The sequence below is a fragment of the Lynx canadensis genome, chromosome A1 (assembly GCF_007474595.2).
Source record: "Lynx canadensis isolate LIC74 chromosome A1, mLynCan4.pri.v2, whole genome shotgun sequence".
Taxonomy (NCBI): domain Eukaryota; kingdom Metazoa; phylum Chordata; class Mammalia; order Carnivora; family Felidae; genus Lynx; species Lynx canadensis.
The window spans coordinates 169,874,711-169,898,523 of record NC_044303.2 but is presented as its reverse complement, the minus strand read 5'-3'; the positions used below and the strand labels follow the sequence as shown (position 1 = coordinate 169,898,523).

At 36.5% G+C, this 23,813-nt stretch overlaps 1 protein-coding gene across 1 annotated transcript in view; it reads left to right on the top strand.

Moving 5' to 3' along the window:
• The first annotated feature begins 13,984 nt into the window (after positions 1 to 13,984).
• The window catches only part of PJA2 (praja ring finger ubiquitin ligase 2), a 70,136-nt gene continuing 60,307 nt past the window's right edge, over positions 13,985 to 23,813 (top strand). The window contains exon 1 of the mRNA XM_030326169.1: positions 13,985 to 14,091. The gene's annotated coding sequence lies outside the window, so the exon portion shown is untranslated. The remainder of the gene's footprint in view (positions 14,092 to 23,813) is intronic.

Sequence of the window (23,813 nt, the reverse complement as noted above, 5' to 3'; positions counted from 1 at the left end):
TGCGCACAGACTCAGCATAATCCCCTATAATAGCAACCACAAAGGCAAGCATACACAAGCATTCTTTATCTTTCTCTCTTCATTTTTGTCTATCAGATCTCATAATTATTTACCTTATTTTTCATCCTATCCAGTAGCCATTTCCCCCAGTTAATTAGTAAAAGAATTACACATTCATCTTAATCATATCTTTAACTGGAATATGTTCCACATAAAATTGAAGATGATTTTCAAGGAAAGTAATAAAGCCACACATTTGAAGGTTGACGTTTAGGCTTTAAAAAGAGAGATCAGTAAAGTAAGTTATGTGGAAGTCAAATATGTTTACAACTTGCACACATGATGAGGATAAAATAATTCCTGGTCAGAACTACTGAGGAATCTTAGAAGCAATGTGAAACTCAGGCTGTGAATCTGAAAAGGAATGTAAAGTATTAACAAGTACTATCAATGTACCATCATCATTGCCTAGAAATATTTTCCCCTTGCTTCTGAAGCATCATCCATTTTTATCTGGGTTATAACAGCTCCTCTTCTATCCCCCTTGTTTTTCTGGCCAGTGGAATAGATGAGTCATTTCACCATCTGGGCTAGAGGAAAGGGAGATGTATGGCTGAATAAAGCTGAATATTATCTGCGTAATGATGGCCCTGTGGTCCAAAATATCTCTCTTTCTCAGTGTCCTCATCCACACTTAGTCTCTCTCCAAAACAAAATTAGGGGGTATTCTACAAAAGCAATTTCTGACTACTTATTCCCAGTTCTAAGTCAACATTTCCAAACTTTTGGTAATAGATAGTCCAGGCAACAATGACTTTTCAAAGATTTGGTAATGGCTGAAAAGTTTGGCTTAAATTAATTTAGCAAAATATGTAGCACCATATATTTTTTTGAAGTGCCATTCAAAATTCTAAATAACACCACTCCTCAAAAGCAAGGTCACACTTGAAGAGGAAAATGCCAGTCTTTGCTTAGAGGTAGAGTTAAAGTTGCTCAAATGCTGAACATTTTCAGTTCATCGTGTGTGTGTGTGTGTGTGTGTGTGTGTGTATGTGTGTGTACATGCATATATACTCTCTAAATACCAGGGTACAGTGGTGAACATATCTTGCCCCCATACAGTTTATAAATAAGTGGGATCAAACATATAGACTATATGATATATATATATATATATATATATATATGTGTGTGTGTGTGTGTATATATATATATATATATATATATATATATATGAATCCGTGACTTCTATTTAAAACATAATGCAGATCATCAAATTTTGCATCTGTAAGATTAGAGCCCTATCTTTTCATAAAGAGTTAATGCAAGCCATATGGTTCATAGCTTTATATTGTTGTATTTTGTATATATAGCTTTATGCTTTCAATTTTTTAAATATGGATAAGGATTCTGTAGAACAAACATGCTAATAAAGTAATAGCCTGAACACTAACAAGCATTGCTGAGGAAAAGTGACAGAGGCTATGATGAATCGGTTGATCAAGTTATATGAGGTACAGTTGAGGAAACTGGTAATGTTCAGTAATAAAAATGACATAAGTGCATATAGAGTTTCAGGAATTTAGAGCAGAAAGGGATCTTACGAAAATATTTAAGCCAAATATTTCATTTTGCAGAAAGAATAATATGGTAATTTCTTTTAGGTTATGGAATTGGTTAGTGGTAGAGTCAGGATTACAATTGAAATCTCATATCAGGTCATTGTTCTTTCTCCAGTATCATTCTAAATTTCCATGGCAGCTGATTTTCAACTTCAGAAGTGCTGTTGTTGTCAATCAATCAATCATTATCATTACTAATATTTATTTAATGCTCACTATGTGCTGGTTACTCATTTAAGCACCAAGTTATCTCCGTATAGTTGACAATAACTCTTTAGGGTAGATGCTGTTATAATCCTATTTTGTGAGATGTAGAAAACAAGAATTAAGGAGGTCATTCAGCCAGCAGGAAACAAAGCCAGGATCAAATATGGGTCTGACTCCAGTAGTTAAAATAAAACTTTTAACTACTGTGCTCTGTTCAAAGTAACTAGAGGCATCAGATCTAGGTCTCATGGGTGGATGTTATAAGAAGGAAATTTTCATCTTATATAAGGTGGAAATTTCTAACATTCCACTTCTAACAATTTAGAATTGAAATGAAACCCTATTTCAATGAGCTCCCCCAGTACTTTATAAATGTTGAAATGGGTCTTGGGGAAGAAGGACTTCCACATTAAGTAAGAAGCTGAACCAAATGGTACCAACTCTTCCTTCTAGATCTTCAGATCTTTTATATTTTCAGTAATTGGCTGATAGCTTTGTAGATCTCAAAGCCTATTTGTTCATTTTGCAACTACTATACTTAGAAGAATATATTTTCTACAGGCATCTAAGCATTTACATTTCTAAAAGTCATATTGAATGTTGGTTCTGAATATTGGCTATTTGCTCTGACATGTCATTTCTTTTGAATCATCTGTATCATTTCTTCTGGCTGCCTCAAATCTCAACCTCTTTCCTGTTTGAGGAATTCCCTATGATACAGATCTTAAGGGGAGGCAGAGATTCCCATTATAGTCACAGAAAATGGCAGATACTTGCTTTCCTACACGTTACTGGCGTATGACTCGGGCTCTAGTAATCAGGTGGCCCCTCCAGGGACTTGGACTTAGAAGCTAGCAACTGTAAAGAAGCACAGGCAGGGAAGAATTTGGTGACAACAGCAGCCAATTCTGAGTGGCAGACTTGCCATGGAGCATCATCCTGTACTGATGTAGTCTGTACCATCCAGTGCTCAGTGGGGTCACAGCAGTGTTCTCACCAGCCTGGTTGGGTAGCATGGCTCAGGCTATAATCCTGTATGTCTAGCCTGTGTTTGTTCCCACCAATTTCCCAAGCTTGCTTCTCCAGTCTTTTCTACACTTCTCTACACTTCTCTACAGCTACTGAGTATCTTTTCCATAATTTTCTCTTTTTTTCTTCAATTAACCAGTTTTGGTCAATTACAACCTTATCTGATACAGTCCCCATCAGAAGGAAACAGAATTCATCACTTTCCACTTAACTTTATAGTTTCTTTATTTTACAAATATGACATTCATTAGAAATTAACCAAATCTCTCCTGTTTTTAGTGCTTGTGCCAGGCAATGCTGAAGACACATACAGTATATATCCAGAGAATGTCCTCTAGACTGGAATAATCTATTGTGTCAAAGAGTACGTTCAAAACATCATGTTCTTTCCTCTTCTTCCTGAATCTACATGAAAGTAATATTAAATTTAAATGTGTAAACCCTAAATTAGAAAGATAATGGGAATAAGGACATCAGCACATGAGATCTCAAAAATTTTAGATAACAGAAATCAAAGGGAGGAATGGACTGATTGGAGCCAGGCAGAAAAAAAGCTAACAATTCAAGGAGACTTGGAAGGAGGTATAGCTGACTTGGGAAACTAGCAAACTAAAAGAATCTCAGAGATGGGGTGCCTGGGTGTCTCAGACAGTTAAGCATCTAACTCTTGATTTTGGCTCAGTCCATGGTCTCATAGTTGGTGAGTTTGAGCCTCACATTTGGTTTTGCACTGTCAGTGCAGATTCTCTCTTGGGATTCTCTCTCTCTCTCCCTCTCTGTCTCTGCTCCACTCCTCCCAAATAAATAAATAAACTTAAAAAAAGAATCTCAGAGATACTTGATATTTCAGAAAGCTACGTATTGGTACTATGAAAAGCAGAAGATACAGAACTGAAGAAAGATCACTGAAAGCTCTACTATATTAATGCTGAGCAACAGAAATATACTTCGAGCCACATATATATTTTAAATACTATCGAAGTCAAATTAAAAAATAAAAAGAAACAGTGAAATTAATGTTGACATTTTAATTAACCCAACATACCTAAAATATTATTTAAACATGTAATCGGTATAAAAATTTAATAATTTTTATTTGACATGTTTTCTTTTCTTTTTTACTGAAATAAATCTTTACAATCTGTTGTGTATCTTACACTTCTGTGCATCTTAATTCAGAAGAGCTACAATTCAGGTGCTAAGCCACAGGTGGCTAATGGCTATTATATTGTAGTTCTATATGAAATTCTGTGCAGAAAAATAAAACAGTGAAGTGTCTCTTGAAGACAAAGAAGTTAAATATGTTTTCATTCCTCTGAAGAAACTGGATGGCCTTAGAGCAAACTTTTGGCATCTTAGTATTTATGATTCTCTCAGCAAAAGAGCTAGTGCCTCTTAAGGTGAGGTCTTCCACTCAACAAGCTTCATTCACATTCCCTGAACTTATAATTTATTATTTTCAAATCAAAGGTTATCATATATGTGAAGAAAGTTTGTATTAGAAAGAGGAATACTGCTAGGAATTTATCCAAGGGATACAGGAGTACTGATGCATAGGGGCACTTGTACCCCAATGTTCATAGCAACACTGTCAACAATAGCCAAATTATGGAAAGAGCCTAAATGTCCATCAACTGATGAATGGATAAAGAAATTGTGGTTTATATACACAATGGAATACTACGTGGCAATGAGAAAAAATGAAATATGGCCTTTTGTAGCAACGTGGATGGAACTGGAGAGTGTTATGCTAAGTGAAATAAGCCATACAGAGAAAGACAGATACCATATGGTTTCACTCTTATGTGGATCCTGAGAAACTTAACAGGAACCCATAGGGGAGGGGAAGGAAAAAAAAAAAAAAAAGAGGTTAGAGTGGGAGAGAGCCAAAGCATAAGAGACTGTTAAAAACTGAGAACAAACTGAGGGTTGATGGGGGGTGGGAGGGAGGGGAGGGTGGGTGATGGGTATTGAGGAGGGCACCTTTTGGGATGAGCACTGGGTGTTGTATGGAAACCAATTTGTCAATAAATTTCATATATATAAAAAAAATAGAAAGAGGAATACTGATTTTTTAAGTTTATTTATTTTGAGAGAGAGAGAGAGAGAGAGCAGGACAGGGGCAGAGAGAGAGAGAGGGAGAGAAAGAATCCTAAGCAGGCTCTGCATTGTCAGTGCAGAGCCCAATGTGGGGCTTGAATCCACCAACCAGGAGATCTTGACCTGAGCCGAACTCAGACGGCTAACTGACAGAGCCGCCCAGGCGCCCCAAGAAAGAGGAATTCTGATTTTAAAATACTGTGAAATTCAACACGTAAGGAAACAGAAATACTTCAAAGAACAGAAGGGAACTTCAAAATCAATAAAATAAATCTCTAATTAGAATCTTTGGGATCAGTAAGATGGCAGAATAGGAGTATGCTATTATCATTCCCCCACAGAACACTGATTTTGGACAACCACCCACAGATCAGAGCACCTTTGTGGGAGTCCAGGAGTCCAATGGAAACATTGGAGCAAAAAATCCAAGAATGCATGTGTTGAAGAAGGTCAGAAGAACAGTTTCACTTTACCCATGATGTCCCTCCCCCAAGGCAGCACATCTTAGGGCCAAGAGAGATCTGTTTAATCCACAATTTCTCCCATTGGGGAAAGTGAGAGCATAGTGAATGATTACCTGTGAATAATATTCCATTATATATATATATATATATATATTTGCATCAAAAATATAGAAACCCTGCCATTTGTACAATGTGGATGATCCTGGAGGACATTATTCTAAGTGAAATGAACTAGACACAGAAAGATAAATACTGCATGATCTCACTTAAATGTAGAAACTCAACTCAACTCAGTAAAACAGAGAGCAGGATGGTGGTTATTGGGGTGGAAGAATGGAAGTAAAATTGTAGTAGGGTACAAATTTTTCATTATAATATAAATAAATTCTAGAGACCTAATGTACAGCATCGTGACTATAGTTAATAACAATTTATTGTATACTTGAAATTTGCTGAGAGGATATATCTCAAAAAAAAAAAAAAGGAAACATAGCTATATGATGTGATAGATATCTTAATAAGCTTCACTGTGGTAGTCATTTTACAATGTGTATGTATAGCAAAACATCACATGGTATGCCTTAAATGTATATAATTTTGTCAGTCATATTTCACGAAAGCTGGGGAGAGGGAGAAACTTTGGAAAGATTCAAGAAAAGATTATATCCAAAAAAAAAAAAAAAAGAGCAGTATAACACCAGAAGGGAGAAAACTTAGAAATTAAAAATATGATGGCTGAAAACAATAATTCAATGGAAGGAATTAAAGATAGAGTTTAAGAGCTCTAAGAAATCTGGAGAAAAATAGGATGAAAGGGTGAAAGAAAAGAACTGGAATATATCTAAAGAGCTAAGAAAAGAGAGAGGAGGAAATTAGCTATCTAATAATATAGAAAAATTTCCCTGGGCTCAAAGATTTAGTTCTTTATACAGAAAAAAATTTACTTAATGCCTGAGCACATGAATCAAAACACACTCCACATCTAAAACAAATTGTTATAAAATTTTAGAACAAAAAAGATAAGGAAAATGTGCCAAAAGCTTCCAGAGAGAAAAAACAGATCACCTTACTGTTATCATTCAGAATCAGTTTCAGAAAACTTAATACACGCTTTCAAGTCTAAGCAAAAAAAAAAAAAAAAAAAAAAAGATATATTATACAAAATGGCTGGTAGAGTTGATGAAATAGGTTCTGTTTTGGTCATCCAAGTATGACCCCCCAAGTCGCACTGAAAAACTGGGTCACCAAGAGACCTTGTGCCCTTGCCATGACCAGAAAAAACAGAAAATCAAAAGCTGTTCAGCAATTCAAGGAAACGGTCACTATAGTTCCCAGCTCCAGAGCCCCATCACCTCCACCACAATCCACACCAACAAAATGAATATTTCAAACCCTAACAGGACTGCCACAAAACTGGACACCAGATACTACTATCTCTGCCACAGCTGATGGAGGTAATTCCATTTCCTGTAACCTGGGATTGCAGCAGAAATAACCAAAACCGTAAAAGAGTACATTGACTTGAGACACTCATTTTCACCTTGCAAATCTCACATGGATGTATCTAATTGGCAGAACCTAAATCACATCTGGAACCTAGCAACAATAACATCTAAGAAGTGAAGTCAACTTTCCAGTTTCTCCAACGTAGGAAGTTATGTTATAAGGTTTAATGACGGCTGAAGAAGCCAGTCAGTATTGTCTATTGTAGGGCAGCCATCACACTCTTGTCACGATTAAACTTTCACAGAAAACCAGCTACTATAAACTACATTTAGTTTGTCTAGGAAAGGAGAAAACCAAAATCTTATCAATCACCACACCCGCTTCTCAGCCCAATATTGATGTACTGAAACCTAGTGGTTCTCAAATCCTAGCCTGCATTAGAATCACCCAGAGGGTTCATTAACCACAGTACTGGGCCCATCCCCAATGTTTCTGACTCAGTAAGGCTAGGATACAGCATGAAAATTTGCATTTAGTTCCTAGGTGATGTTGATGTTACTTGTGAAGTTTCAGCAGCATGAGAACCACAGGTGTAACCAATAGAGTAAATTATGTCACAGGCTGTAACTGGTTGAGTATTTATACCTTCTTTTTTCAATTACCCATTTCATGTTCTTTTGCTTTTAACCAGGATGCAGCTGGTCAAAGTTCTTTAACTCTTTGGTGGGGATTCTCAGCATAAACTTGGAACACATGATTGAAGATGGCTCTTCCTTTATCAGCATGGGTCATTGAATTACAGTATAAAGAAGTACCTCTCTCCCATTAACTCTCTCCCTCACCACTAGGTGGACCTTATGTCTCCAGGAAATAGATTTCCAATGATTGTTTCATAACAGTTTAGTCTTTATCTGTTACATTATCTAGAGTTGCCTAATTAATACATGATTTTTTTGTAACAAAATATTGTAAATACAGGACACTGGTTTAGCAGTTGGTCAACGAATGGTGAAGCAACTTATTTCAGACTCTGTAAAGATGGAGATCCATGCTATGCAATACCAAAGCATTTTGTTAAAACACCTCCATCACTGAGGGTATTTGGGAGCAGATAAAGTGCCTGCAGTCTGTAACTCCAGGGAAAAAGTTTTGAAAACAGAATGTTGGAGGTGTATATTGTTGCCACTGACTGTTTAGCAAAATATAAGATTAAAGATATGAACTCAGACAAGAAAGGGTTGTATGCAAATAGAAATGAAATAGAGAAATTCTAAAAAACTTCGGGGCTGCAAATGACTGGAACAGTGGACTTCCACGAGACCTAATACTATAGATAAAAGACTAAGAAAGATTTTGATCAACACAGGCCAATTATTACTAATATTTATGAAAAAAATTCAGTTTAAGATTATAGCTTTCTTGGGGCATCTGGGTGGCTCAGTCAGTTAAGCATCTGACTCTTGACTTTGGCTCAGGTCATGATCTTGCAGTTCGTGGGTTTGAACCCCACATTGGGCTCTGTGCTGACGGCGTGGAGCCTGCTTGGGATTCTGTCACTCTCTTCCCCTCCCCTGCTTGCTATTTCTCCCAAAATAAATACAAATAACCTTTAAAAAATGTTTAAAAAAAGACTATGGATTTCTCCACCAAGCTTGATGGTAGTCACCATTAAATTGAAAGAGAGGCATGGAGGTTAAATGCAAAGAATTAAAGCAGACTTAAGAATTAAATTTGGGATTTGGATAAGGCTAATAAATCATAAAACTTATTGAAAGAAAACAATGTCAGAACTTTTAAGATTTTAAAGAAATTATATTGATAAAGAACTATGAGTCTAGACATTTCCCTGTCAAACTTTAAAACAACCATTTAGTGGACTTCTGGTTATAACCACAATGAATTAACATCCATCAGACTAACCTTCCCACTGAAAGCAATTATAAAAACTGGGGAAATATGTAAAACAAATATTTGAAGGCATTGAATAGTTAGCAGTGCAGGTAGGACTTGAGAGCCTATTATTCTTGAGAGAAGTTAAACACAAGGTGAGCTTCACATTATTGTGGCTTTCCCCCTGAGAATATGTACCAAATTGTGGAACCAGGGACTAGAGTTCAAGCAGAATGTGGTATTCTTAGTACACAGAGGAGAAAGGGGTCAGAGTACAAAGTTGCCAAAATGGCTGAACTATAGTGGAAACTTTCCCAAGAGGAAGGAACTGCAAATAAGGAACCTCAAAACCTCCCAATAAATTCCCTTTAAGTTGTTGGCTGACTAGTAAATGGTTCAGGCAAAGAGCAAAACTCCAAGAAACCCAGCAGGAAACAGTGACTTTGATTTTAAAGAACTAAGCAGAGGTTTCAGTAGTTGTACAGTCTGGGAGTCAAAAACAAGAATTTAAGTCCTGTCAAGAGTGAGAGATCTCAGTAAATATCCCAGGCTTCCAGTTGAGACCCTGAAGGGTGATATTCTAAGAGTCAGAACCACACCCTAGGCATAAGGACTACATACTAATAGTAAGGACAAAACCAAAATATAGTCTAACAGAGCCTAAAACCAAGCCTCCATAGGTTCAAGGTGATCTCCTGGAAGATCATGATCACTAATGGCTAGACTATATCCACGGTAGGCTAATAAAAATCTCTGATATCCTTCACATTTTCCCTTCCATGCTTCCTTTATTCTATTGGCTGGTTGTTGGTACTCAGACTTTTAATGAAATCCATGTATTAAAGATGATAGAGCTCAGGTCCCAAAATGTGAAGCAGAGCTTCCCACCAATCCTACTGAATGAACTTTTAATAATAAATAATCTTGTGTAGATGCTACTGAGGCTTAAGGATTTTAAGAGTTGTTTCAGTGGCTAGGGTATCTTATTTTTTTTTTTAATGTTTATTTATTTTTGAGACAGAGAGAGAGAGAGAGAGACCAGGAGAAGGGAGGGGCAAAGAGAGAGAGGGAGACAGAGACTCTCAAGCAGGCTCGACGCTGTCAGCACAGACTGGCTAAAGTGTCTTAATATACCTAATATACACCTAATAAAACCTATCACCTCATTTAAATATATGGCATAGGGATTATTATATCTGTTTTCTAGTTGAAGAAACTAAGACTCAAGATAATTGAATGACCAACCTAAACTAAGGTCATTCAGTTCATAAATGACAAGGCTAAGATTAGATTTTCTGTTTCTTCTTGAGTCAGTTTTTATGGTTTGTGTCTTTCTAGAAAATTGTCCATTTTTGCCTAGGTTTTCTAAACTATTAGCATACAAATATTTGGTTTGCCCTTATAATTTTTTTTTTATTTCTGTAACATTAGTAGTAATATCCTCTTTCCTCGTTTTAGTAATTTGAGTCATCTCTCTTTTTATTCTTATTCAGTATAGCTAAAGGTTTGTCAATCTTGTTGATCTTTTTGAAGAACCAACTTTTGGTTTTGTTGAAAACTAGACATTTAAAAAACATAATGTGGAAACTCTGGAAATCAGATTCTTCTTCCTCCCCTGGGGTTTTTTGTTGTTGCTATTTGTTATAGATGCTTTTTGTTTGTTCAGTGACATTGCTGAACTACCTGCACAGTCTGTATTCATTGTCATGTGTGGCCAGGGAAGATTCTGCTTGGTTAGCTTAGGGCTCAGCTAATAATTAGATAGATTGCCTTAAATGTCTGGAACCAATATATCTCCCAGTGTTTATTGAGAGTCTGTGTATGCTGAGTCATGGCTTCAACACTAAGCCAGGGATTGCCAATTTTCCCTTAGCCTTCGTTTCTAACTTTTACAGAGCTTCAAAGTCAGCCTATGGTGAATGCTATGGGCCCCCTCAGGTCTTGCCTGATCTTATGCACAGTTTACTGCAGCCCCGGGGCATGTGTGTGGGTTTCTAATGTGTTTGGGTTTCTAGATTCCTATGAATATGTTGGAGTTTTTCAAAGTCCTATAAGACCTTCTCCAACCTTTCCTTTTAAGCTTTTTGGTTAATCTGTTTTTTGTCCCAGCTGTTTCTACTACCTAAGGTAACAGGAAAGTTAATCGATTCCCTCTCATTGTTTTTGACAAATGCTTCTGGGGAGAAGGCTTTTTGCACTGGTTTGGCTCTGAAGCAAATCGAATGAAGACAGCCTTGCAAGTGAGATCTTCTAGGGAAGCACAGGTAGGTGAAATTATTCTCTTAGAATTAGGTTTTGAAGGCTCTCCAGTCTCACTCTGCCTCATCAGGTGGCTGCCAGGCTGCTGGTTTTCCCCATGATTGTGGGCTATTGTTTTTCAGTGCAAAAGCAGAACTGGAGCTAGAGGGATTGGGTTAGAATAAGTCAAAACATCACAAAGCTTACTGTTCTTACTGAGAAATTCAGCTGTTTTCCTGCATAAATGCTTCCTGGATTGCTGCAAGCCTTTGGTTAATATCTAGAATTTGGAAAAAGTTGACTCTGACAAAATTACCAGTTTTCTCACTGCTTTTGTGGAGAAAAGAATTTTCAGAGGTCCTTATGCCTCCATTTGGCTGATGTCACTTTAAGACTATAATTAAAAGTCAGGCCCTCCCACTCCTTGACTAGTCAGTCCTCTTTCTACGATATCTGTGGTCACCAAACTTTACATACATCAGAATCATCTGGAAGACTCGCTAAGCTACAGATTGCTGGACTCCACAGTTAGAGTTTCCAATTCAGGTCTGAGGATGGACCTACCTGAGAATTTGTATTTTTAAAAGTTCCCAGGTAATGCTGATGCTGTTGGTCTGTATCACTCTTTAAGGACCACTGTTTTACATCATATCTTCAACTCATTGCTTTGGGGAATGCTTCTCATTTCTGGAGTCAATAAGAATTATATGTACAAGGCAATAATACATATTATTATCATCTCTATTTACACATAATATATCAGCTAATATGTATTTAGTACTTACAACATGGTATGATATGCTTTACCTTTATTAGGCTATTTAATGTATTCAGTGACTCATGAGTAAATATTATTACTTTTCCCATATTTAAATTGGAAATAAGAGGCCAGAGAGGTAAATAGATTGTCCAGAGGCACACAGCTATAAATGCAGGAGCTATTATGAGAATACGGTCTGTTTGATTATAGAATACATGATTTAAGCCTCCACAGCAGTGTTTCCCAAAAAGTAACACAGATCACTTCTGATGCCTTGGATGACTTTACTTGGGGCATGCATGCAGGATTAAAAACAATGACTCATTGTGAGAAAGTGATTCCTATTTTAGCTCTATTTTTCTATCCTTTGATTACATCATGATAAAAATGCCATTTGTGTGCTTGATCTTTAATATGTGTCTAATGCTTGGTAACAGACCCTTTTAACAGGAAGTGGGGTTTAGGTTCAGAGACTTTAGTAGGCAATAGTTTCTAGCCATCATTTAAAAAAATTGTTTTGTTCACTTTTCTTACTGTTACTTTCAAACTAGAATCGATGATGGAGGTTTTCTTCCATTCATAGTACTTTTATAAACTTTCCCTCTAAAGAAATTGCAAAAAATACATTTAAAGAAAATAATAAATAATACTGTGAGTAGTATACACAAGTATGAAAAAGATTGAAGTTGAGAAACACTGCCCCAACAAACATGTTGGTATATCCAATTGGATCAGTATGCAACATCCTAAGGGAGATTAAAGAAATGTGATTAAAGTATGAATTATTTTTCAAAGTGGGAAAACTTGGATGGAAAAAGAGCCACAGCTTCTAGAGCAACGTGTGTAAAAGAGAAATATCAAGTGGGAAATGGTTTCTTGGTAAGAAATGTACTACATGGGTGGGCTGAGACTTGGATTTGATTGCACAAAATGCCTATAGCAAATCTCATAACTTAAGTTCCCATAGTAAATTTTGGATAATTTGTTTTAACCAACAGAAAAAAAAAAAAGTCTGAGATCACTGGCAGATTTTGCAGTTGCCAGGGACAGCACAAGAAGTGGGGCTCTTAATCCTTGGGGGAGGGGACACGATAAATATATCCTGGGCACTGGGCATATGTGTGAAAGGAGTTGAGGGGGTTGGGGAATAAGGTGGCAGGAAAGCAGGACTGTAATCAGAGAAGCGGACATGTTCAGGATGAAAAAGAAAGGACATGTGCCGGACAAAGAAACAATTTAGCATCACTGACATGATTAAGTAAACTGTTACCCGTGTTTAAATTAAGCAAGATGTCCAGGGACTACAGCTGTTGTATTTATTTTGGTTACATGTGATGGGAGCTGTTACTTCTCGCCTTGACAGCCGGTTAGCCTCTAGATGCAAACTGGAAGGTTCTAATTAGGCAAGGTCTATAGAGAGCGAAAGCAGGCGTCCGCTATACTCCACTTCCAACAGAATGAGAAATGAGGATGCAAGGGTGTGATTGTAGGGTGGGAGGGGAAAACCCACTAGATAGTAAGCCGAGTCAGGATGGGCCAATGTGTCCTTCTTCCATCTATTTTTTCTTGTCCCACTCATATCTGAACTGCAACGCTTTGAACTTTATGTCAGGAGACCTTAACCTTGTCAGTCAGGTTTCCAGTGGAATTAGGATTGATTTTAACTCCTCCATTTTGGTTGTTGCTTCGGGTTTTCTGAAAAAGTCTAGCTGCGCCAGTTCTTCCCTTGGTTCTCCACACCCCCTTCCCTTTCCCTGAGACCCCGCCTTTTCTCCCAGCCCGAACCACAAAAGGCCTTGCCGTTCCAGCCCCATCACGGTGCCCCGCCCCCTGCCCGAACGCCGCAGTGCTGCAGGGAAAGGAGGTGTGCCCAGACCCGGACTGGGTTGAGAGTGGGGGGAGTGTACCTTCATCCTTCCGCTCTTCGGCCAATCGGTGAAGTCCTACTGAACGAGAAGGGAGTACCAGGGAGTACATACGGTCCAAGTATTTTTCCGTTTTTCTGCCACGTCCCAACCATTGACGTGAGCCCACTCCTCGAGTTCCGATTGGACATGTGGATTTTTCCCGCAGAGGCCCTTTGAGTCTATTGGTCGGTGCTGGCCTCGGGGCGGGGCTTGAGTGCCCTCCTCCTTCGCCTCTACCGCGGCGCAAGGGGCGGGACGCGCCGCCACCGCCTCTGCTTCCGCCGCCGCCGCCGCCGCCGCCACCACCGCCGCCGCTGCCGCCTGCCGCTGCGCGTTCCGCGGGGGAGGAGTCGGAGGCGGAGAAGAAGGCGGTGGTGGCGGGTGGAGGATCGAGCGCTGTTCTCGCTCCGGAGCCGCTGCACAGTTCGGTGAGGGGATTTTTTTTTTTTTTTTTTAATCTGGCTTGTTCTGATGTCAGGAATATCAGGGTCGGGGCGAGGAAATTGCTGCCTTCACCCCCTCCGTTTCTTAATTTCTCTCCTCGAGAAGGAGTGGGCCCTGTCCCTGCCCGCTGCGCCGGCCATGGTGGGTGGGGTTGATGGCTGTGAGAGGCCTTCTTCGCCTCCTGGGCCCGGTCCAACCCGGACCTGGGGCCGCACTCGAGTCCGTGGCCACTGCGCCTGCTGGCCCCAGCGAATGGCATCGATTGATCTCGGGGTGTCCACCGGCTGCTCTTCCCTGCTGCCGCTTCTGCTGTCCTTGGTGCCTTGGCCAAGGACCCCGCTGCCTTTCTGCCGAAACTGGCGGCTGTATGAGTGTGCCCCCCACCAAAATCTCACAGCCGCCTTCTCTGTCCATTTCCAGTCACCCCACATAGAGCTGATCCATCTTACGCCACAGGCCTGCACCCCCCTCCTCCCCCAAGAAGCCTTCCGTTGCGGTCGCTCTCCTGGCTGTATTTGCATTTTCTCCGATTGTCACCAAGGCTCGGGTACGCAGCACACCCTGTACAAATCACAACAATCGTTTTTCTCCCTATATTACCGCCATTCCATCAATGCTTCTGCCGGTTAGCGATGTCAGGTCTGAGCCCCCCTCTCGCAGATCCACCTTCAGTTTTGGCTTCCCTAAGATTACTGCTTGTAAATCATTTTGCGCACATTCAAAATGGTGAGTTTAAAGTCGCCCAGACCAAGTTGAAGAAAAAAGGAGGAGGTAAATACTCTTTTTTGCAAGGAGGAAGAATAATCTGTTTAGGAGACTTCCCTCTCCAAGGCATTAAAATTTTTTGCGTATGCATGGAACCTGCTTTGAGTCTGATGTTTCTGTGAAGTTTACGACTTAAAAAAAAAGGCGCACTGTATTATTTTTTATCATAATCTAGTTGGTCAGTTGAATTTCCTTAAAATGGCAGTCACCTCTGCTGAAGACTACAGATCATTTGAAGAGTATGTAAATAAACATGGTGATAACAGAAATAAACGTTTAAACTATTTTTTTAGTTTTTTTTCTCCTAGAATTCATGTCATTTTTATATAAAATAATTTTAAGTGTTAAAAATTAATTACAGAAATGCAAACTTGATGTAAAATTTAACAATTTAGAAAAAGGACTGTCAGGTAAAAGTGAACATTTTTCATCCCCCAGCCCCACTCCACTGTCTAAAGTTAACCATTTACTGTGCATCTTTCTAAATGCATTTCTGAACACATTTACATACATGTAAAGTTGGGTTTGGGGGGGAGAAGTGGGAGGAATACCAGACACATTGGTATATCACTTGCTTCTTTCACTTGTTTTTATGTGTTGGACATCTTTATTTGTTATATATAGGTCTTTCGGATACTGACAAAGGTTAAGAGGTATTTCATTAGTTTGAATGAGCTGTAATTAACCATTCCTTTATTGAAAGACATTTAGTTTTTTTGCAATCACAAATAATGCTTTATTTGAAACCAACTTTTTCATGTATTGATTAGTTTTTAATTACAAACTTTAAATCTTAAATAATTAAAAAAAAATTCAAACAGTGTGGAAGAATGGTAAAAAGTGCAGTTCCCACCCCCCTTGTAGTCCTACCTTTATCCTAAAAGTCAACTGTTAGGGAAACTTCCTCTGTATGTGATTATTTCTGGAGCATGGATTCCTATCAATGGAATTGCTAGCTAAAAGGGTATGCATATTTAAAATTTTGATAACCATTTTTCCCTTTTTTCAAAATTACTTCACTCTTATGCATTTCTTCTCCAGATGAACTTCAGACTCAATTTATAAATTAAATGAAAAATCCTTAGGTTTTTTGAATGATGTCATATTGAAATTTTAGATTGATTTTGGGCAAACTGAGCTTTATGATACCGAGCCTCTCCCCTCAGAAAAGGATGCATGTATGGTATGTCTTTCCCTTTTATTCACATCTTGCTTTATATTCTTAAGTATTGAGTTTTATAGGTCCCCCGCCCCCCCCATATGTATCACATTCCTTTCTAATATTCCTAGCTATCTTATGATTTGATTTGCTCTGGTGGATGGAAACTTTCAGTAAAATTTTCTCTTTCTGGTTATAGGAAAACTTTTGAATTTTTTTTGTTTATCATGTATCTAATCACTTGAGTTGATGATTGTCTGAAAGTTTTTACAGATTTGTGGCTTTCTTTTCATTTTTTTTTTTTTATAACTTAGGTGTTTTCCTCATTGCTTTGGCTGGTATGCTTCCTATATAATTTTGAATAATAGTGATAGCTAAAAACATACTGTTTCTGTCTTTGAGGGGAATGCTTCTGATTTTTTAAACATCGGTTATGATGTTTGCTGAAACTTTCTGATAAAGAGAATATTAAGTTAAAATATTTTCTTCTGTTCTTGGCTTTCCAAGGTGATTTTATTGTTATTTTTAATTTCGGATGACATTTTTAAAAACCATAGTGGGTATTGAATTTTATTGATGTTTTTGACTTCTTTTTAGTGGTTATATAAGGGCATTACCATTATTCCTTGGTTTATATTTTCCCAAAAGAGTTCCATTTTAAAGAATCACCTTTTTTGAGGATAATTTACATACAATAAAATGTGTGTATTTAAAATAGACAGTTGAGTATGTCTTGACGAACACGTACACCCCTATCACCAGCACCACATTCAACAGTAGAATGTTTTCATTACCACTATCAAGATAGAGAATATTTCTCTCATTCCCAGAAGTTCCCTTCTGCCCTATGCAGTGACATTTTTACCCCTCAGCCCCAGGAAACCATTGTCCTCTCTTTCTCACTGTAAATTGGTTTCATTTGTTCTGGAGTTTCATATAAATGGAATTACATACTCTGTTGCATCTAGCTTTTTTTTCTGTTAGCATGATGGGTTAGAGAATCCTAAATACTTTTCTGTGTTTAACTGATTCATGACTTTTAATTGTTGAGTAGCAGTCCATGGTATTGGTCTACCACAGTTTGTTGACTATTTCACATATTTATGGATAAATGGATTGTTTCCAGTTTGGGGGTATTATTGATAAATCGCTGTAAACATCCGTTCATGAAGTTTTGTGTTTCTCTTGGGTAAATATCTAGAAATGCATCTGTTGCATTGTATTGTAACTGAATGTTTACATGTAAAAACCTGCCACACAGCTTCCCATGTACAGTTCCAGTTGCTCTATACCCTCATCAACAGTTGGTTATTTCAGACTTTTTCATTTTAGTCCTTCTAGCGGGTATGTAGTTATATCACACTATAATATTAATTTACATTTATCTAAAGATTAATAATGCTGAGAATTTGCTTTTGGTCCTTTGTGTGTCTTCCTTTGTGAAGTATCGGTTCAAATCTTGCTTATTTGTAAATATTGTTTATTTCACTGAGTTGTACATATTCTTTGTGTATTTTTTTGCAGAAGTCCTTTGACCCACACAGACACATACACACATAATGCAGTCTGAAGCTTACCTTTTTATTTTCCTAACTTTTCAGAACAGAAGAGTTTTTAATTTCGATTAAATTCAGTTCATCAGTCTTCCTTTTAGGATTTGTGTTTCTGTGTTCTAAGTTTGCTTAGTGGAAAGTTGTACAGATTATGTTTTCTTCTACAGGTTTATAGTTCTGGCTTTTATGACAAGGTGTATCATACCTTTTAAGTTAGTTTTTATATATGGTGTGAGATAAGGGTTAAGGCTTGTTTTCTCAGTTCTAGCACCATTTGTTAGGAAACCTTTGATTTCCTCATTGAATTAACTTAGTTAAAAATCAGTTGTCCATATATGTGGGTCTATTTCTGGACTAATTCCTTGATCTTTATACCTGTCGTTTTGCCAGTTCCACATTGTCATGGTTATTGTTGCTTTACAGTAAATCTTGAAATCAGGTAGTGTGAGTACTCCCAACTTTGTTTATTTGCAGTACTTACTTCATTTTTAAGTTTTTATTTGTATTTCAGTTAGTTAACCTACAGTGTAATATTAGATTCAGGTGTACAATATAGTGATTCAGCACTCCCATACACCCATTGCTCATCACAAGTGCCCTCTTTAACCCCCATCACCTATTTCACCTATTCCCTCCTCACCTCTCTTTTGTTCTCTATTTTGTTTGTTCTCTATTTAGGAGTCTGTTTCTTGGCTTGCCTCTCTCTTTTTTGTCCCTTTGCTCATTTGTAAATTCCACATATGAGTGAAATCATATGGTATTTGTCTTTCTTTGACTGACTTGACTATTTTTTTAAAAATTTTTAAAGTTTATTTATTTATTTTGAGAGAGAGAGAGAGAGAGAGAGCGAGCAAGCATGAGTGAGGTAGGGTCAGAGAGAGTGGGAGAGAGAACTCCAAGCAGGCTCCTCACTGTCAGTGCAGAGCCTGACCCGGGGTTCGAACTCATGAACCACGAGATCATGACCTGAGCCGAGATCGAGATCAAGAGTTGGACACTTAACCGACTGAGCCATGCAGGTGCCACCTGACCTACTCTTTTTCAAAATCATCCTGGCTGTTGTAGTTTTTTGCTTTTCCATAAAATTTTTTTAGAAGTGACTTGTTGGTTTCAGTCTTTTATTATTAAGTATAATAGGGCCTTTTTATCAAATTATTATTATATATTCTATATATTCTATATTACCATTTTAAGTATACTAGGCCTTTTATGAAGTTAACTGTGTTCTCATTCTGTTCCTTGATTGCTGAGAATTTTTAACAAGTGGACACTGAGTTTGGTCAGATGTTTTTACTGTTATTTATTGAGATGATCATATGGTCTGTTAATATTTTATTTTTAAATGTTGAATCAGCCTTACATTCTCTAGATATCTCATTTGGTCATGACGTATTATCATTTTCATAAATTGATGGATTAGATTTGCTCATAGTTTGTTGAGTACTGTTTTGTATTTATGTCCACAAAAGATGACTTTTCATGTAAATCTTTGTATTAGGATCATGCTGGCCTCAGAATTTGAAAGTGTTAAATTTTCTGAAAAATTTCCGATAAGAGTGGTCTTTGTTTGATAAATCTTTGCTAGAGTTTTCAAGCTAATCCCTCTGGGCCCAGAGTTCTCTTTTTGAAAGGTTTTAAAGGATACATTCAATAGGTATAAGATGATTAGGGTTATCTATTCTTGAAAGTTTTTTGTCTTTGCATGAATCACTTTTACTCACTATATGAATTTTAGTGCTTTGTGTCTTTCAAGGAATTCATCTGTTTCATCTATTCATTGCCGTAAAGTCGTTTCTTTATTATCTCTTTACTGTCTATAGCTACTGTAATGATGTCTTTTCATTTATTTCTCATGTTGACAATGTGTCCTCTCTTTTGCCTTTACTAGTTTGTGTCCAGGTTTATCAATTTTATTAATTTTTCCAAAGATCCAGTTTTTTGTTTTATTGCATTAAAAATTTTTTTTCTTTTCAGTTTCATTGATGTTTGCTCTTTACTGTTTTCTTTTTGTATGCTTTTGGGTTTAAATCCAGTCTGTTAGGATTTCTTAAGGTATAAACTTGAGTCATTGATTTGAGACCTTCATTTCCTTCTAAACACTACTTTAGATATTCCCACAACTTTTGTTCTGTTGATATTTTCTAAATACTTAATGTGACTTTCACTTTGACCCATGGTTATTTAGAAGTATATCATTCTTGCACTGGGTGTTGTATGGAAACCAATTTGACAATAAATTTCAAATTTAAAAAAAAACATATCACTCAGTTTCCAAATATTTGGAAATATATATATAATAAATATGTAAAATGTATACGTAAACATATCTTTATAATTGATTTCCATGTTTCTCTTTTTTTTGTAGACCAATAACATACTTTGTATAAAGACAGTATTCCGTTTTCTGCAGTCTATTTTATCTGACGTTAATATCACTCTACCTTTCTTTTGGTTAGTGTTTGCATAGTATATCTTTTTACTTTACATCTATGCCTTTATATTTAAAGTAGGTTTGGTATAGACAACCCACTTTCTTTTTAACCCATCCTGACAATATGGCTTTTTAATTTGGTTGTTTAGACCATTTATGTGTAATGTAATTATTAATGTGATTACATTTAAATCTCCCTTCTTAGTAGTTTTTTATTTAACCTATAAAAATAGGTTCTCTATTTTTATCTTCATTAGTAGCTCATTACTTATACTTAAGTTTGCCTGTTTAAAAAATTTATACTGGCTTCTTTGTGATTTGTATTATACATCTTTAATTCCAGTCTTTATACAGGCAGTGTTATACCACTTTTTATATGGTATCAGTGCTTCATAACAGTATATTGCCAATTTCTTACTATGTTAGCACTACTATTGTCATATGTTTTACTTTTATATATGCCATAAGTTCATAATACCTTGCTACTGTGTTTGCTTTAGACCTGCATTGTCTAGTATGTCCTAGCCAGTGTGACTATTTAATTTGAATTTCAAGTAGTTAGTATTAAGTTTAAATTAATTTCTGTATATTAGCCATTTTTTTTAAGTGCTTAGTAGCCACAGGTAGCTTTTAGTTTTCAGATCGAACTGTGTAAGATATAGAACATTTTCATCATCTCAGAAAGTTCTATCAGTGACTGCTACTTTATACAGTTCTGGTTTGAAGTAACTAAAAATAAGGAAAAAAAATTTTTGCATGTACCTTCACTTTAATTATCTTTAGAGTTCCATATTCCTTTGTAGAGTCAAATGTCTGTTTTGTACTCTTTCTGTAGTTCAGGTCTACTGGTAACAAAGTCTCTTGGGTTGGCTATAACATACTCTATTTTACTTTTTATTTTCCTTGCACAGTATTTTGCTGGGTATAGGATTATTTGTTCACAGTGTTTTTCTTATGTTACTTTAAGGATGCCATTTATATTGTCTTTTTGCTTGTATGGTTTCTGACAAGAAGTCAGGTGTAATTCTTCATTTCTCTGCGTCAAAAATGTTTCCTTTATTGTTGGGTTTTTACAGCAGGTTGAAAATGATTTGTCTGGGGGTACTTGTGTTTTCTATATATAGTGCTTGTTGTGATTGTTTGCTGAGCCTTTCTCAAATTTATGTTTAATCTCTTAAATAATATTTGGAAATTTCTCAGAATATCTTCTAATATTTCATCTGTACCACTTACCAGCTCTGCTTGTGAGAATCCGGTTATGTAGGTGGTAGTTCATTTCATACAGTCCTACATTTCTTGGAGGCTCTGTTTAATTTCCTCCCCACACTTTTTTTTTTCTTTTTTTAATTTGTATTTCAGTTTGGGTACTTTTTCATGACCTGTCTTGAAGTTCATTTATACCTTCTTCCCCTGGTCCTTTGATGAGCCCATAAATGCCTTTTTGTTATTTGTCAATGTGTCTTTTATTTCTTTCATTTGCTTTTCCATCTCTTGAAATCCTTGCTCTATTTCCTAACACTGTTCAGTAGTAAAGGTGGTTTGTTTTGTTTTTCTTCTTTTACCTATCCTCTAGCCACAATGGAGGACAGTAATTGGTGTCATTCTGTCGATAGGGTAAGGCTTTTTTTTTTTTTTTTCTGTATGGGTGAAAGGTGTAGGTAGGACTTTATTTTATTCACTTGTTGGCAATCAGTACCTTCCTTTCACCCTGAAAGAAGGCCTCTTTAGTCTCCAGCCTGTTCCCAATCTTTTCAGCACCTAGTAGAGATTCATAGATAAGAGCCTGTGAGTGGGTACCAACTTTCTGTTTCTGCAGTTCTCAGATATTTTGTACTTTCATTCAACCCACACTTTGTCTTTACCTGCAGTGTAATTACCTGAGATGAGAAAATTTAAAACACTCTTTAAAGGAAGATAAGTTATTCTGAGCCTCTAGGAAATAACATTCAGCAAATAAAAAAGATGCATTTTGTAATTTCAAGGGAAACCACTGAAATATTGATACTAAAAGGTATTTCAAACAAGCTAGTAGGTGAAATAAAATGGAATAGTAAAAAAAAAAAAATTGACCAGTACCAAAGAAGTCAAGAAAGGAAGAATAAAGAAACAACACATAGAAAGGTGATACTTAAGCTAATCTGTATTATGGCAATTATGTTAAATGTAAATGGTTTAGACACTTCAGTGGCAATACAAATATTGTTAGCCCTTATAAATAAGATTCGTGTATGGGGCGCCTGTGTGGCTCAGTTGGTTGGGCGACTGACTTCAGCTCAGGTCATGATCTCACAGCTTGTGGGTTCAAGCCCCGTGTTGGGCTCTATGCTGACATCTCAGAGCCTGGAGCCTGCTTCGGATTCTGTGTCTCCCTCTCTCTCTGCCCCTAACCCACTCGCATTCTGTCTCTGTCTCTCTCAAAAATAAATAAACATTAAAAAAAATAAATAAATAAAGATTCATGTATGTTTAATTTATAAAGAACACTTTAAGTGCAAAATGCATGTAAGATCAAAGTAAAAAGATAAAATTGAGTATTGTCTGCAAACACCAAAAGAAAGCTGATCGTATTAATTTGTACAAAACAGATGTAAGACAAGATGTATTATAATAAGTAAAGAGGAATATATTATAATATGTGGGTCACTTCATCAAGAAAGTATAATTGTAAGTATGTGTTCGCTTAATAATATAGATTCTGAATGGAGAAATTAGTATAACTAACAGGAAAGATAGGTATGTATTCATAGCTGAGATTTTAAATACATGTTTAAGTAAATGATAGAACAGTTATGTAAAAAAATCAGTAAAGGAATAAAATTTGTATGACATGATTAATCACCTTGACATAATTGACATTTATAGAACATTGTGTTTAACAACTGAAGACTATACCTTTTTTTTTGTTTGTTTAAGTGCACTTGGGACATTTGACAAAATATTCTAATTCTTAAAGAAGTATCAAATTTCAGATCGACATTATGTAGTGCGTGTTTTCTGATCATTGTGGAATTAATTACAGTTCAGTAATAGAAAAATAACTGGAAAGACTCCAGATGTTTAGAAGTTAAGCAAGACATTTTTAAATAGTGCATTAATCTGAAGTCACAATAGAAATTAGAAAACATTTCGATCTGAAAAAACAACAAAATATTGCATCAGAATTTATGTATAGGAACATTTATAACAACATGAACGAATTGTGTTGATCAAAAGTAGATAGACGCAAAAGAGTTCACATTGTATAATTCCACTTGTGTATTTTAAAACAGTAAAAGCTAATTTGGGGGAGTTGAAGTCCAGAAAGTGGTTGCCTCTGGATTGAGAGGAGTTAATAAATTGGAAGGGGTAAGAGAGAACCTTCTGAAATGATGGTAATGTTTTATATCTTGAACCACATGGTAGTTATTCAGATATATAATATATGTAAAAATCCATTGAACTGTAACATATGTTTAAGAGTTTTTCACTTAATAGTTCTTCAACAAATGAGTGCAGAGAAAAGGAAAATACTTGAAAAGATTTTATCATGAAAATTTCTAAACAAATTTTTGTGAAGTATAAGGAACCACTCTTACACAACATCTTGCATCAGCGTTTTGTCATGCTTGTTTTTTTATCTTCCCAAACCCACACACATAAGCTCTTTTTTTTTTTTTTTTGTGGTTAGCAGGCATCCAAGTCTCTAAATATCATAGGTGTATTAATTTGTTCTGAGCACATTTTGTGAATTTTTATCATCAAATGAAATTTGCTACATTTGGTATGCATAACATTGAATTTTCTATTTTCCTTTTTTTC